Source organism: Rhamphochromis longiceps, linkage group LG1 (genome assembly GCF_057381845.1).
Source record: "Rhamphochromis longiceps isolate RC_006_pf linkage group LG1, R_longiceps_female_GT1.1, whole genome shotgun sequence".
NCBI classification, from domain to species: Eukaryota; Metazoa; Chordata; class Actinopteri; order Cichliformes; family Cichlidae; genus Rhamphochromis; species Rhamphochromis longiceps.
The window spans coordinates 27,544,719-27,558,444 of NC_140557.1; the positions used below are offsets into that span (position 1 = coordinate 27,544,719).

General features: G+C 39.8%; 1 long non-coding RNA gene across 4 annotated transcripts in view; it reads left to right on the forward strand.

Moving 5' to 3' along the window:
• LOC146678848 (uncharacterized) overlaps positions 1–13,726 on the forward strand; it is a 39,672-nt gene that overhangs the window by 7,850 nt on the left and 18,096 nt on the right. For all 4 annotated transcript variants that reach the window (XR_014911468.1, XR_014911467.1, XR_014911465.1 and 1 more), the window contains one exon: positions 13,327–13,443. This is a non-coding gene — a long non-coding RNA (uncharacterized LOC146678848). The remainder of the gene's footprint in view (positions 1–13,326; positions 13,444–13,726) is intronic.

Below are 13,726 nucleotides of genomic sequence, written 5' to 3' on the forward strand. Positions count from 1 at the left end.
CTAACTAAGAAAATACATTATGCATTACTTTCAGCAGACTTTCAGCAGCTTGACTAGAAAAACAGAATTTGTGGTAAATCATCACCTGTGTAAGACAATAGTAAAATAGACATTATAATGCATATTGGATATTACAAGTTAAATTAAGAATCTTTTACTTCAGTCCGTTCATTTGATTCTGTTTGATTTTGTCACACCAGTGTTACAGTGGCAGTCTGTAATGCCTTCTGCAGTGATTTAATTTAAGAGCTGTCTATTTCCACCATGCAGTTTATGGTTGATATGAAGTGAACTGCTCTACCTCTATCACAAAACTATGCGCCCGAATAAATATGACATCCTGGTGACTAAAACAAAATGTAGTACATGTAATTTTTACCTTTTAAATAATCAATTGTATTTGCAATGATGCATTTGTGATTATGTTTGTAGAGCATGCCCACTTTGTATCAATGAGTGTAATTTCTCATGATGTTTAACTCATTTCAGCAGCTATTTATCCATTTATATTCAGTGAGAGCAACAGAAATGCTCAGCGAGAGCTACGTATATTTGGTTCACTCGAGCTTTCTTTTGCTCTGTCACACGGGACAGTATATGGGGCAATACTCCCCAAAGTATTGGGAGTTTCAAACAAAGTCTCTCTTTTCTGTCTTTCTAGCTTTCACTACATGTGCACACTCTTACACACTCTCAACTACAACCCTGCAAACACACACACACACGCTTAACCATACTGTAGATATAGAAATATAAACCTAAGCCTTTTTTTTTCTACTCACACCACAGTCCAAATAGAAATCAGACAAACCTACATATGGAAACACCACAGTATATTCACACTAATGTGCACACAGCTTATTCATCTCACAATGATTCGTGTTATTTTATGACACTCTGAAGTTAACCATTAAGTGATAACCAATTTAAGGTGAAATACAAGAGATATTCAGGCTTATACTTTTTACTGACAGCGAGAGCTTTGTGGGAAATTTTAAAAAAAATCCTAAAGTGAGATATGTGGAGCATTCCTTTTTTCTTTCTCAAGAATTAATATTATTCTTGACTTCTCTGTCAGAATTTAAAAAAATAAAAGACCCACTTGAAGGAAAGAAAAACAAGAGAGAAAAGGAGAGACATCTTAGGGGTTAATGGCATTCCTCCTGTCCTAGCGATTGATCCAAGTATTGGATCGCCCATAAAGCTGCAGTTACTGGATATTACCCGCTATCGGCCTGCAGTGATGGCCTGGATAAGAAGTGCTTACCAAAGAGGATGCTCCTTCAGGGCAGATACAGTTTCCCAGCCCTCTGGGAACAACAACCACATGCCTGCTGCTTGCTCAGGAACTTTCTTCCTCATTGAGTAAATCCAGGGCTCTTATCAAGTTACTGGCCTAGTGAACTGCTCAAAAAATGTTTAAACCTCCTTAAATTTTTGAGCTGTGTTGGGAAAGAGCAGTAATCAAAAGGCACCTGTGTTTCATAGATAAGGGTGTTGATTGTTTGGTTTGGTTTTTATGTCGGATGAAATGGGGGTTATCGCAGATTCAGATCTGAGCAGAATGCACTTTTGCTGATTTTTACTGGGTTCACTTGCAAAGTTGCTGAGGAACCCATTACAGAACTGTATGTACTTAAAAGAAGTTTACTTTGTTTCCACCAGACATCGTTAACCTCGTCTTTAGTAATTACTGCAGTTGGTTTAGGAAAAAAAACCCTAAAATGGGCTTCAAGAAACTAGTCCTGTCTGTTGTAGTCTTCCTCGAGACTTGTATTGTGAATAGCCGATTCCAAGTCTGTGCCAAGGTGGGCAGCACTACCCATGAGCATCTGCTGTATGTCTCTCTGTGGTATTACCCATGAAGCACCTGGCTCACACCACACACAAGCAACCAGAGCCCAGATGGCAGCTAAGCAGGCTAATTATTTCAACACAAAACTCCACTGTCCCACACCGGCACTGTGGAGCCGCTTTGGCATTCTGCATCTCTGTCTCTAGATCTGCTGAAGAGGATGTCTGCCATGGAACTATAAAGGCGTCAAGTGGGTAATAATAGTCATAGACAGGCCCCCACACAGTGCTTGGCATCCAGATGTAAGGTTGGTCATAAGTGGTCTCCTTTAGAGGAACAGAGGCATTTGGCAACGTTTGATAGTGCATTGTTTTCGCCCTCATTGTTCATTGATGCAAATTCATGCTCATAATATTCCAGAGTTGATAACAGCATAAGTTTTTTTTTTTTTTTTTAAATCCACTCATAAATATAAGCACCTGGAAAATGCTGACTCGGATTCTTAACAGTATTCGATCGCAGTGGAAGCAACAGTAGCCAATTGTTTCCCCTCAAAAACATGAGCACAATAAGAATCTCTATTGTTTTGTGTATTTTCTTTTCAGCCACGAAATAACTGTGACATCTCCTTCAGCCTCCCTGTTCATTCATTTATTTACGGTTATCCACTGTGTCCCCTGGTGGCCATAGAGAGGTGCTGTGACGTCTTCAGATGCCGACACCGACCCAAAATCATTCACTTACCTCCTCTGTAATGTTGCTGTATCATCGAGGACACACTGTGTCCTTGTTTCAATTACAGCAGCACTCCCAGCGCATGCACTACATCCTGTTTGTGTATGGCATGACAGGCTTAGCGCTGTCAATTCAATTTTCAAGAATCCACTGACACTTACAAGCTCTAAACTACTGCAGGTGTAGTGCACTGCAGGCTTTAACCAAATTACAGCTGGTCTGGTAATCAAGCTGTGTCAATGTCTTTATCTAACATCAGAGGCTGCAGTTTCACTCTACATCCTCTCAGAGGTTGATGAAGTGTTGCCATTAGTGCGCATCTCCTGCCTCTTCAGCCACATCAGAGGAAGAATAGGTTGTGCTAGATAAAGCTGTCACTTAGAACAAGGTGCAGCGGCCACAGTGATAACCTACTGACTCCATCATTACAAACTCCACTAGTGGGAGGACGGCCAGTATCTTTATCTACTGGTTCTTGTTGGAGAACTATATTGCTGCCTGTAGCCATTGTGTTTTGTATTTTATAGACATGAAAAATATGGATTGACATGCAAAATAAGTAAATCAGGAGAGCGGTTAAGCTACTAGGCATCCACCACATGCTTCTCATCTCACATTATTTATTGGAAACATTAGAATTTCCTGCAAACTCTGTGCTGTGTGCTTTTTCTTATGTTTTGCAGTGTTTGAGAACTGAAATATTTATAAATGTCCAGCACAATAAAATATTTCACTATCTTCTTTAATGGCTAATACGATGTAGATATCTGGAGTTGGTTGTCAGAGAAGTCAGAACATTTACATTCAAATAAATACATTTATTGTTATGTCCAGCCACTAATTACAGTTTTTTACGTGGAAAGGAAATTGCTAAACTATTTTGTAGACTCAAACTCAGAGGCAAATTAGCTGAAGTAAAGCAATAAAGACTCTAATTTGTCCCAGTACAGTTCTATCTCATCCTTTCACCCCCCCCCTCCTCCTCCTCTTTCCCTCTCCCTAAAGTGTATCCCATCTGCTTTGGGGACCTCTCGCCAGCATGCGAGAGCAGGATAAGCACACCATTTCCCTGTCAATACTTTGCTATTAGCCTCTGCAGATCCATATATCACTGAGCTGTAGGGTATGAGCTGGTGTAGGTTGTGTTCTTCTTATCTGAATGGCCAAGGCTGGGGTTCTCCTCTCTGCCCTGCACTTTGATTTATCCAGTCAGTAGGTTAATGAGAGATAGACGTTGGCCCTTTACTCTTACCCTGGGTGGTGGAGGGGCATGTACATGTAGACCAGTAGGATAGAGTAAGAAAGGCACCACATAATGTATTGTAAGAGAGTTTTCAATAGCAATTGAACAGTGGCAAGAAAATGTATGTTAATCCTTGGAAATAGCTAGTTTTCTAATTGAACTTTTATTCATATTAGACCAGTTTTACTTTAATCTTAATAGCACACAAAAGCAAACATCATGTGTATCACTTAAAACGCTCATTGAAAAATTAAGTAAATTGCAAGAATCTGTGACTCAGATGTGTATTTTCCTTATAGCTCTATCTCATTTCTGCCATATTTAAAAGTTATTCTTTGCCGTTAGCCTGTACTGCGTCTTTATCTTTAGTTTTAGTCTCACTGAGCATTCTGATGTTTAATTCATTTGGACTTGTTCAAGTCCAAGATCCAAACTTTTAACCTTTTTTTTTTATTTAACAAAAGACTAAGTCAAGAGAAAAATAAATGCTTAAACGATTCAGCTGTTTTGTTTATTTGTTTGCTTTTTGTTTTGTTTTTTATGTACCATTTGTATTAACAGTTGGTTGGCTGGTTTGTTTGTTTGTTCATTCATTGGTTGATTGGTTTGTTGGGGGTTTTGTGTCATTGGTCCAGTTGTTTGTTCATTCGTTCATTCGTTTGTCTGAATGGTCTAAAGTGGAGTTTGGTGAATAGCTAAGTGTACAAGTCAACTATGATATTTGTGCTAACAACCATGATGGTACCTGCTCACTTTAAATGCTGAAAAGAGTTAATGCAAACTATATCTATAAAATGTAATAACTATATATGTTGTTTCGACAGCAGATATTGGGGCTGACAAGAGTGTGATCTATGGTGTAATTACAAGCCACCTGCAGAGAAAGGAAAATTATGGGTCTCATGACAACACCGTCTGTGGCAGCTTACACCTTAACTTAAACGCTATATTTATTCATATTCATGGACAAGATGAGTATGATAAGTAGTGCCAACCCTAAAATGAGATATGTTGCCTTTCAACACTTCCCTAGATATGTGAGTTGCATTGCCTGTTACATCAGTGAGTTTATGACCTGCAGATATTTGGCCTCAATCCAGTAAGAAACTGCCTAATGAGCAAGCTGTGTCAGTGTCTCTTACAGCTCCCTCTCAGCAGTCTGCCTGTACAGTTTGTAGTGTGTGTGTGTGTGTGTGTGTGTGTGTGTGTGTGTGTGTGTGTGTGTGTGTGTGTGTGTGTGTGTGTGTGTGTGTGTGTGTGTGTGTGTGTGTGTGTGTGTGTGTGTGTTTAAAAACAAGTGAAATTCTCTATGTTGAAGGCATTTAGCTGTGGGATAGAGGAGGAACTCAGGAACACACACACACACAAGCACAACAGGGGAAGACAAACCACTGCCAGATAAATGTCCTACTTAACTATTACAGAACATTTGAACAAGAAGACAGAACCCACCCACCCCACCCCAACACACACACACACACCTTACATGAAAATATTCAGCATATGGTTGTATGCTTCTAGCTTGTTTCCCAAGGCCAGTTTCCCAGCTGGCTCCCTGAGAGAACAGAAAAAAGAGGGGGAGAGAAACAAGGGCTCAAAAAATACAGGACAAGTGAAAGAAAAAGGAAAGAAGGAGATGTACAAAAATAAGAAGAGCAAGAATGAAAAATGCGGGGGAAATGAGAAAAAGTAGCTGAAGCACTTGCATGTGCCTCCCATCCCTACTCAGCCTCTGACAGATGTATCACAGGTTCAGACTGTTAAGTACCTGATAATTGGTTTGCCTGTGAGGCATTAGTCATTACAGTTCTGTAGCAACTAACAAGGCCCTATAGGGGATGACAGCTTTTCTCTGTGATTTATACAAGGTCTGAGAAAAGTGGTCCTACACCCTCCCAGACCTTTTTTTTAAACAGCATCAGAAGATCCCGAAAGAACTTCTAGTGTAAGAACTGTAAGTGACTGGCAGCATATTGTTGCACGTCAACTGCCAATATTGATCCTGTGAAACAGCAGTTTACTCCAAAAGCTGTGGGTTATAAAATGTGGCTCAAACTGCATTTGCACACATTTTGAAGGCCTGGACGTGCTGTATTATTCCTACTCGTCAGTGGATTGATTTGAAATGAATCGTTCTAGTTCAGGTCTTTGTAATGACCAATCCACAGGTATCTTAGTCACAGTTTGTTTAGAGTGGCACACAGGAGACAAGTGTAATATAGGTATGCTCAGTAATGCTGTTGACATCAAACACGTCTCATTAATAAATCAGGGAATCGTTTCAAGTCTGTCTCGCTGTTCTCGACTGTCAGCTTCAGACTTTGATAAGACCAGAGTAAGTACCGCGTTTAGTTTGAAGTTGTTCACATAAGCGGTGATCTTTTCGGTTTTCGCTGTTGCTAGGCGCCAGGCAGTTTTGTGACCTCATAGGCGATGTCACCAATCTCCACGTTGCCTAGCAATCCGTGTAGAGCATCATTATCTGTGATCTCACAGTTCAGATAAGAGTCAGCAGTTCAGATAGCATAGTTTATAAGTAAGCCTCTAAAAGTAAAGAGCACTAGATGTGATGTCAGATCACACCAGAGTTTAACTGCTAACAGTGACATCTGCCTTTGCTCGTGCTAACTTGCCTTTAGTAACAAGTAGTGCGCTAAGATTTAAAGCATAGAAACACATATAATAGTGCAAGGGAAATCATTTCATACCAACAGAATTGATTGTTATTGTCTGTCTGGGAGAGAAAGATCTTTAGGCAGTTTAACATAAAAGACTAGAAACAATTGTAGGAATCACATTATTACAATAGGAAATAGTCTTCTTAGATCAAGGAAACTAAATTAAAAACCTTCATCTCACCCCTGACATCTAAAAAGCCCATAAGAAATCTAATAAATACATTTTCTTTACTATTTTGTTTTAAACCAATATTCCTTTTTGCCATCACTGTTCTAGATAAGAAGAATGACAATGTTGTATAAAAATATTTTTAAAAAAGACTTTTCTCTGATGAAAGTATCTGATATATATTTTGTGACTTTGTAAAAGCATTCTACACAACATTTCACAAGATAGATGTTATTACTTTCTTACAGCCTATGATATATGTTCCTGTTGTAATTTGTAACAGCTGGCGGCTTCAAGAAACCCTTCCTGGACTGATTCTCATGATCGAATGGCCCAGTGCACGTCTTCATTATTATCACGGTTGTGCTGCATTGCACTTTAACGAGCAATAACAATAATAATAGCAAAGCCACCTTGCAATCTGTCTTGAAAGGGTTAACATGACTCGCACGTGCCGCCGCCTCAACATCCATCATGGTTCTATGTAACCAAATCATAGCTTCAATCACAAGGAAGATTAGATAGTAGTCTATTAATCTCCCATATTAGGAAAGATCCATTTGTGAAAGCAAACGGCCCAGAGAGGCCATCCTTTCACTTGTTGTCTCTAAATCTGATTAGCAAGTATAACGACATGTTGCTGAGGGTCACAGGAGATATAGATTGGTCCTGCCTGCATCTTACTGGCTTGTGTGTTGGAAGAATGAACCATTTTATGTTCAAGGGCTCTTGGGATTCCTGTTGTAGACAGCATTGTATAATGGTGGTGTTTTGGAGGGGGGGGGTCATTTTGAGCAGTGTAGTATGTTTTTGGTGAATCATTTTCAATAGGTTTGTCAGTCTTTCTAAACTCTCAGATACTTTGAAATAAAATGCAAATATTTGTTCACGTCTTGGTACTTCCTGAGAGAAGACTAAGAGAGAAGACGTGTTTGATTAATAAACAAACAGCGCATATTTCCAGCATTGTCTGGACAGACTGGCTTTCCAGCTGGAGGCCTAAATAAAAGAGCAGAAGTCTGGCGTGTGAATCTGTGCTTCGACGATAAATACTTCTGTCCTTTCACAAACACCTGCTACAGTGTGAGAGCTGTGGTACAGCAGCGCAAGAAGTCACTTGTTTAATTAGAGGCGTGGAGCAATACCAAAGCATACTTTACTAAGTATAAAACATTTCAAGACCACAGAAGTCCATAAAGTACACTTCATTTTCAAAGTTAAATTGTCATATCGACTTCATAATAGTGCTACAGTAGAGCTCCTGAGGAGACATAGATCGCTGTATGTTTGATCTATGACCCTTTCAGAGGTCATAGTGTTAGTAATAACCACAATGAGGAACATGTAATGATGTCATTGGTCTTTATTTAGCCTGCTTCCCTCTGCACACACTGGAAGAGGGCTAGCAGAGTCTGTGTCTGTCAGGTATCTGGTTTCTCCTACTGTCTTGGCTGGGACGAGGAGGAGGAGGAGGAAGAAGAGGAGGAATATCCGGTTACAGCGGGGAGCAGTGAGCATGGGGACAGATCTGTTTACTTGGGGAAGTTAATTGATTGGGTGGAAAGGTGGTGAGGGGAGAGAGGAGGAAAAGTAGTTGAAGGGGCAAGGATTAGGACGATATTGATCATGTGACCGCTCCTGCCATAACCTCCAATATGCTTGTGTGCTTTTTATTGCACTGTAATGTCAAATGAGATTGTTTCTTGTAAAAACAGGACAGAAAAACAACATGTGCTCAATGAGGAGGGCAAGGCAAGACAGTGGATCGTTGATGTGAGGATCACTCATTAAAAGATCAATTTTTATTTTTTTCATTAATACTTTGGCCTAAACAAAGGGTATGTCACAGAAAATATCCATGTATACCAACTCAACAGCTCAGTAATATCTATATTTAAAATCATTAATAACACACACAAATATCTGAGATAAAGGCAGAGAGCTTGTGTATTACCTTGGAGCATGTAATAGTTTTATTGTATGCAAGCTGCTTGAGCTGCAGTTAGTGTAACGTATATTAGCTTTCTTATTAGCTTTATTAGTGTTTGTTTTGAAAATCAGTCTTTATTACTCTTAGGAAATGTTTTTGTTGTCTTTTATGAACGTGGAGCACTAGGCAGAGTGCTAAGAAGACAAACAAATATAAGCACGGTCATGCGCATTGTGTCCGTCAGGGGAAATAGAGAATGAGATGGTGAACTGCTGCCTGCATGCCATCCACTTTGTACTGGATAGACCACATTAATTATTTAACAGCAAGGCTGCTAGCTATTATTACAGAAAAACAGTGGACTGCATCTGGACCCTTTCCTGACGTTTCTATGTCAAATACACACCTTGCCCTTGTGGGCACACCAAACCGCTGTGGAGCATGCATCTTAAAACAAGGGCATGTACGAGGCATGGTGCAAAACTCGCTGTCTGCTTTGTTAACAGTTTAATAACATGAGGTGCAGTATGTCTGAATGAGACAGTAAAAGTGAAGCACTTTGTGGTGTGAGTGCCCCACCGCTACAGAAATATGCATGCCTCTGTGCAGGTTGCTTACCTGTGTTTTTGCATGTCTAAGTATGAGTGAGCCAGACAGGTGTACAACAAACGCCTGTTTAAAAGAAGCAGGAAAGCTGATGGGGGGGGGGGGACAGCTGCACGGATTTGTTTGCCATGACTGTACAGGCTCCTTACCGTCAGTCCGTCCTGCCTAGATGGGCATTTCTGTTATTCACTCAGAGGTTATGGTTTTAGATTGAGGGCAAAGCTTTCCAGCCTCTGGACTGTTTTGAAGGAATCCATTGTCAATAGAGATGCAGTGGGGCTAGGATTGTTTGCAGAGTTAATAGTAGTTTGATGATGTCTTTCTCAGTGACCTGAAGAGAAATTGACCCCTGTTGTGTGAGTATTTCTAAAATGTCACCCGCACAATTATGGTTGGAGTGTCCCTGGGCTGTTGTATGTAGGGCTTGTTTTATCTGAGACTGAGTCGTCCTCACAAAAATACACACACACACACACACACACACACACACACACACACACACACACACACAAGTACTGCTGCAGTTTAATTTGCTGACCCATACCTCTACATCTTCTGAAAACGTGTTCCTTGAATGTCAGTAGAAATTAGTTTCCCCGTGGTGAGGATGAAATAATTTATTCATCATCAGTGACTTAAAGTGTTTCAACACGAACCTTTTACAGATACAGTACGTATTGGTTCTTTTTAACCACAGCAAAGTGGGATATTTTCAGTTGTAGAGTTGTATGGATACATTCGTTCATTGTACAAAAAAAAAAATTAAAAGGTCTCGGTTGCATTTACACATGCAGACACAAAAAAGGAAGAGATGATGTAGATATCGACAGAGGTGTCCATGACAGGGTAGAATTGCATTCATCAGTCGCTGTTGTTACTCCCGCTCGTATGTCTTGGAAGCAGCTCGTTTAAAACCTTTTTTGCTGACTTGTAAAGTTAAACTAATTTAATCCTCATGTTGTTGTTAATTAATACAGCCAGGGAAGAAAGACGAAAAAATAAAACAGAGGTTAAGGAAAAGAGAAAGAAGGGGGACAGAGGGAAGAAAGCAAATCCTCTAGAGAGATGTATAATTCATGCTCACGACTGTGGGAGAGATTTTGTATGTGTGTGCGTGTGTGTGTGGTTCCTTCTGTTCTGAACAGTGTTTTATACTGTAGGGTGATCACTGTGTATTTGCTCAATCTCTGTCCCCGTGTCTTTGGGGTTTGGATAACCAGCACACTGAACTGAGCGCAGGCCGAGACCTGAGTAAGTCACGGTTTCTCTCTTTCTGCATCTTGATTTAAACTGTGACTTCCACTGTGTGCATGCAGTGTTCACTCTAATAGGCAGGGTTAGCAGTGATTCTACGCACCCATCATTTTTCAGTTTTTATTAGGTATGTTAGAGCTATCTTTTTTTTTTAATTTCCTGGAAAATTATTTATGAGAGGCAATAATAGTGAATCATCGTGCATGAACACTTTTGGGAATTAGCATGCATGCAATTTTTTTCTTTTATTGGTTAACTCAGTATTATTATTATTATTATTATTATTATTATTATTATTATTATTATTATTATCATTATCATTATCATTATTATTATTATTATATGTACTTATACTGTTACTTTATTCTGACGTCACAGGTTTTAGATGTTACTGTTTAAATTTCCTTTGAGTAAATTTAAAGTAACTTGCACATTAGGACTTACTGTTAGCCTCCAGCTCAAGGTAGGAACAAACGTCACTCTCTTATTTAAAAGGGGGAGATTAGTTTGATTACACAGGAATGAAGACACACCTAAGTAACTGTGGACATTGAACCTTTGGGTTGTGTTCAGAGACGTGTGATCTTTCTTTCAAGGTTTTTCCGCCAGCTGCTTTGTGTGATCAGTAGCTAAACGAGTGAAAGCTAAGCTCCAAAGAAACTGACGGAATTAACTTTCTTAAGTTTGGATGTAGCGGCTGTTACGATGTCGAGAACAAACTTTAGGGCGCGGCTGCAGTCTTCACCTCATCATAAATTATAAAAGTAGAGGATTCCCATGCGTGTGAAATGACTTTGTTCACAGTTTGTGTCACATCAGTGCATGTTCAACTAGGCAAAACAAAAGCTTTTCAATATTTTAGTGCACAGGGACCGACAGAGTGAAGAGAGACATTATTGTACTGCTGTTCCTGCCTGTCTCGTCCTTTCCTATCTGGTGTCCTGTCCTCTCCCATCCTCTGAAGTACTCTCCTCTTCTCTAAGATTACAGCACCCCCTCTCCATGTCAGACTAACTTTTGCACAGCAAGTATTGACTCACATCCATCCCTCTTCCTCATTTATCATTGCTCTCCATCTGCCCTATGTCATAGGCACCATAAGCTTCAGTACAGCCTTTTTTTTCTTGCGCAGTCAACTGAGTTTGAAGTGTGTTAATCAAATTTCCTACAGGTACATCAAGATTTTGGGTCTCAGAGGTCCAGTAAAAATGCAGAACTGTAAAAATGATCAACAGGGGAGGGGCTATTGAACAGATGTGGAAACAGAGATTCTGAGAGTAGATTACAGAATAATAGAACAGCTTCCCTTCACATTTATTTATATTTCATTCGTATTTGCAGTTAAACGAGTGGACTTTCCATCAGATCGCGAAAGTATTTTTTGGTATACTTTCACTGAGTCCATCGGGGGAAGGTTTCTACATCTCCCTACGATCCACTTTGTGTGCTTGTCCAAGGATTTGTCTGATTAGGCGCTGCCTAATTAGGTCTGACTAGGCAAGCTTTTTAGTCACATGCCATCACGCATGAGATATGGTTAAAAGATAGATGGGCAGGACATTAACTGTCAACATGGAGGAACACTGCTGGTGGGACTTTCACTTCTTGGTAGTAGTGAACTCCACCCTGCTTGTCCTGATGGGAGAAAACATTGAAACAATATTTAATTGTTTGTTTTTTGCAAAAGAGTGCAGTTGATCCTTTTGTTTTAGCAATGTCACACCTAGGATGACAAACTGAGATTCCTTTAAATGCCTCAAAAGGCCAAGTGGGCGTCATCTTTTGATTGTGGTTTACATTTTTCTGTGTATTACTGGTTAAATATATTTAAATGACACAGTACTAGGCAAGCGTTAAGCAAACTCCTCATTTATTTATGTATTTTTTATTTAATTCAACAACATAATTTTTAGGATATATCTACAGAAGCATCTTTATCAAAATGTACCATGAAGCAAGTCGTCACAGGTGCAAAGGAGCAAAGACGGGTTCATCAGTTCTTATGAATTAGGTCTTCCCACTGGTTGAATCTTTTCCCCCGCTGATGCAGCAACACTGCACAAAGCTGGAAAAGCAGCTAAAGCAGAGACACAGATAAGTGACAAAACAGCCGAGCGCTCAGATATTAATCGAGACATTTTAACTTTGTCATGAGAACATTTGCAAGCTGCAAGGCGCTCTGCTGATGTTTAGCCTGAGGCTGTGACAGACAGGAGGGGATGTTATGCTATCACAGCGTTTGATCACCGGCATCACGGGAACACAGGTATCAGAGAGAGACTCGTATCTCTCACAGCTGTTCAGATTCTGTCGTGGGGCTTGTTTAGATATTGGTGTAAATGGGATGAGGAAGATTTAACTTTGAAGATATGAGATTAATTATTTTTTCTTCCCCCTTCTGATCTCTTTCAAAAGCTGTGCGCTGTGAGTCTGAGCATTTTTTTTTTTTTTTGGCTTTTTTTTGCTTTTTTTTAGTGAAATAAATGGTAGAGGCAAATAAATTTGCATGACTCAACAGAAAAAATATTTTCCAGAGCTCTGTGTGTTAATAGGCTTCACAGTACAATTACTTGGCCTGTACATAATGGAAGTGCAATCAATGTATGGATCCTGCCCCCTACTGTCAATGATGGAAATGGCATCTATAATCAATTAGTGGTGACTCAATGTTAGAGGGCTGCAGGCTAACAGCGATTAACAAAAACTTTCCTTTTTGGTGGGGGAGATTTGTTGTCCATTGCCGCCAATTATCTCACATGTTACAACACACTGGGGTTTGCTTTCGATATTTTGTTGCTGGTTTATTTTCAGCATGTCTGCTTCATTGTTTCAAGGAGCACAAAGCACAGATCATTTTCTTCAGTTGTAGTATTTTTATTATCAGCTCCTCATTGTTATTTCCTCTTTCTCTCATAGAAACCCCCCCACCCTGGAACCAGTGCAGGCCTCATGTTATATGCAGGGAACACAGCAACCTCTTCTGGCCAAAAGTGAACGCAGCAGAGAGTCTGTGCTGAAGCCAGAATATAACAAGTGAGTAACACCTATTATCACTGTTGACAGCGGTACTTGACAAAACTAGGTTTGCAGAAATTATGACGCCTCGGGAAATGAAGTGGCATTTTATTGTCAGTGCCACATTGTTGCCAAACAGTTAAGAGTTTGAAATGGAGCCACTGACTCTAACTGACATCTCATAGGAAATGTTAAAACCCCAGATGCCTGGTATCACATCTCAACAGATAACTGACTAGTAATTTGACTTGAGAAAAATCATATTATTGCCTGGGGAAGCATTAAAAAGTATTCCATGATC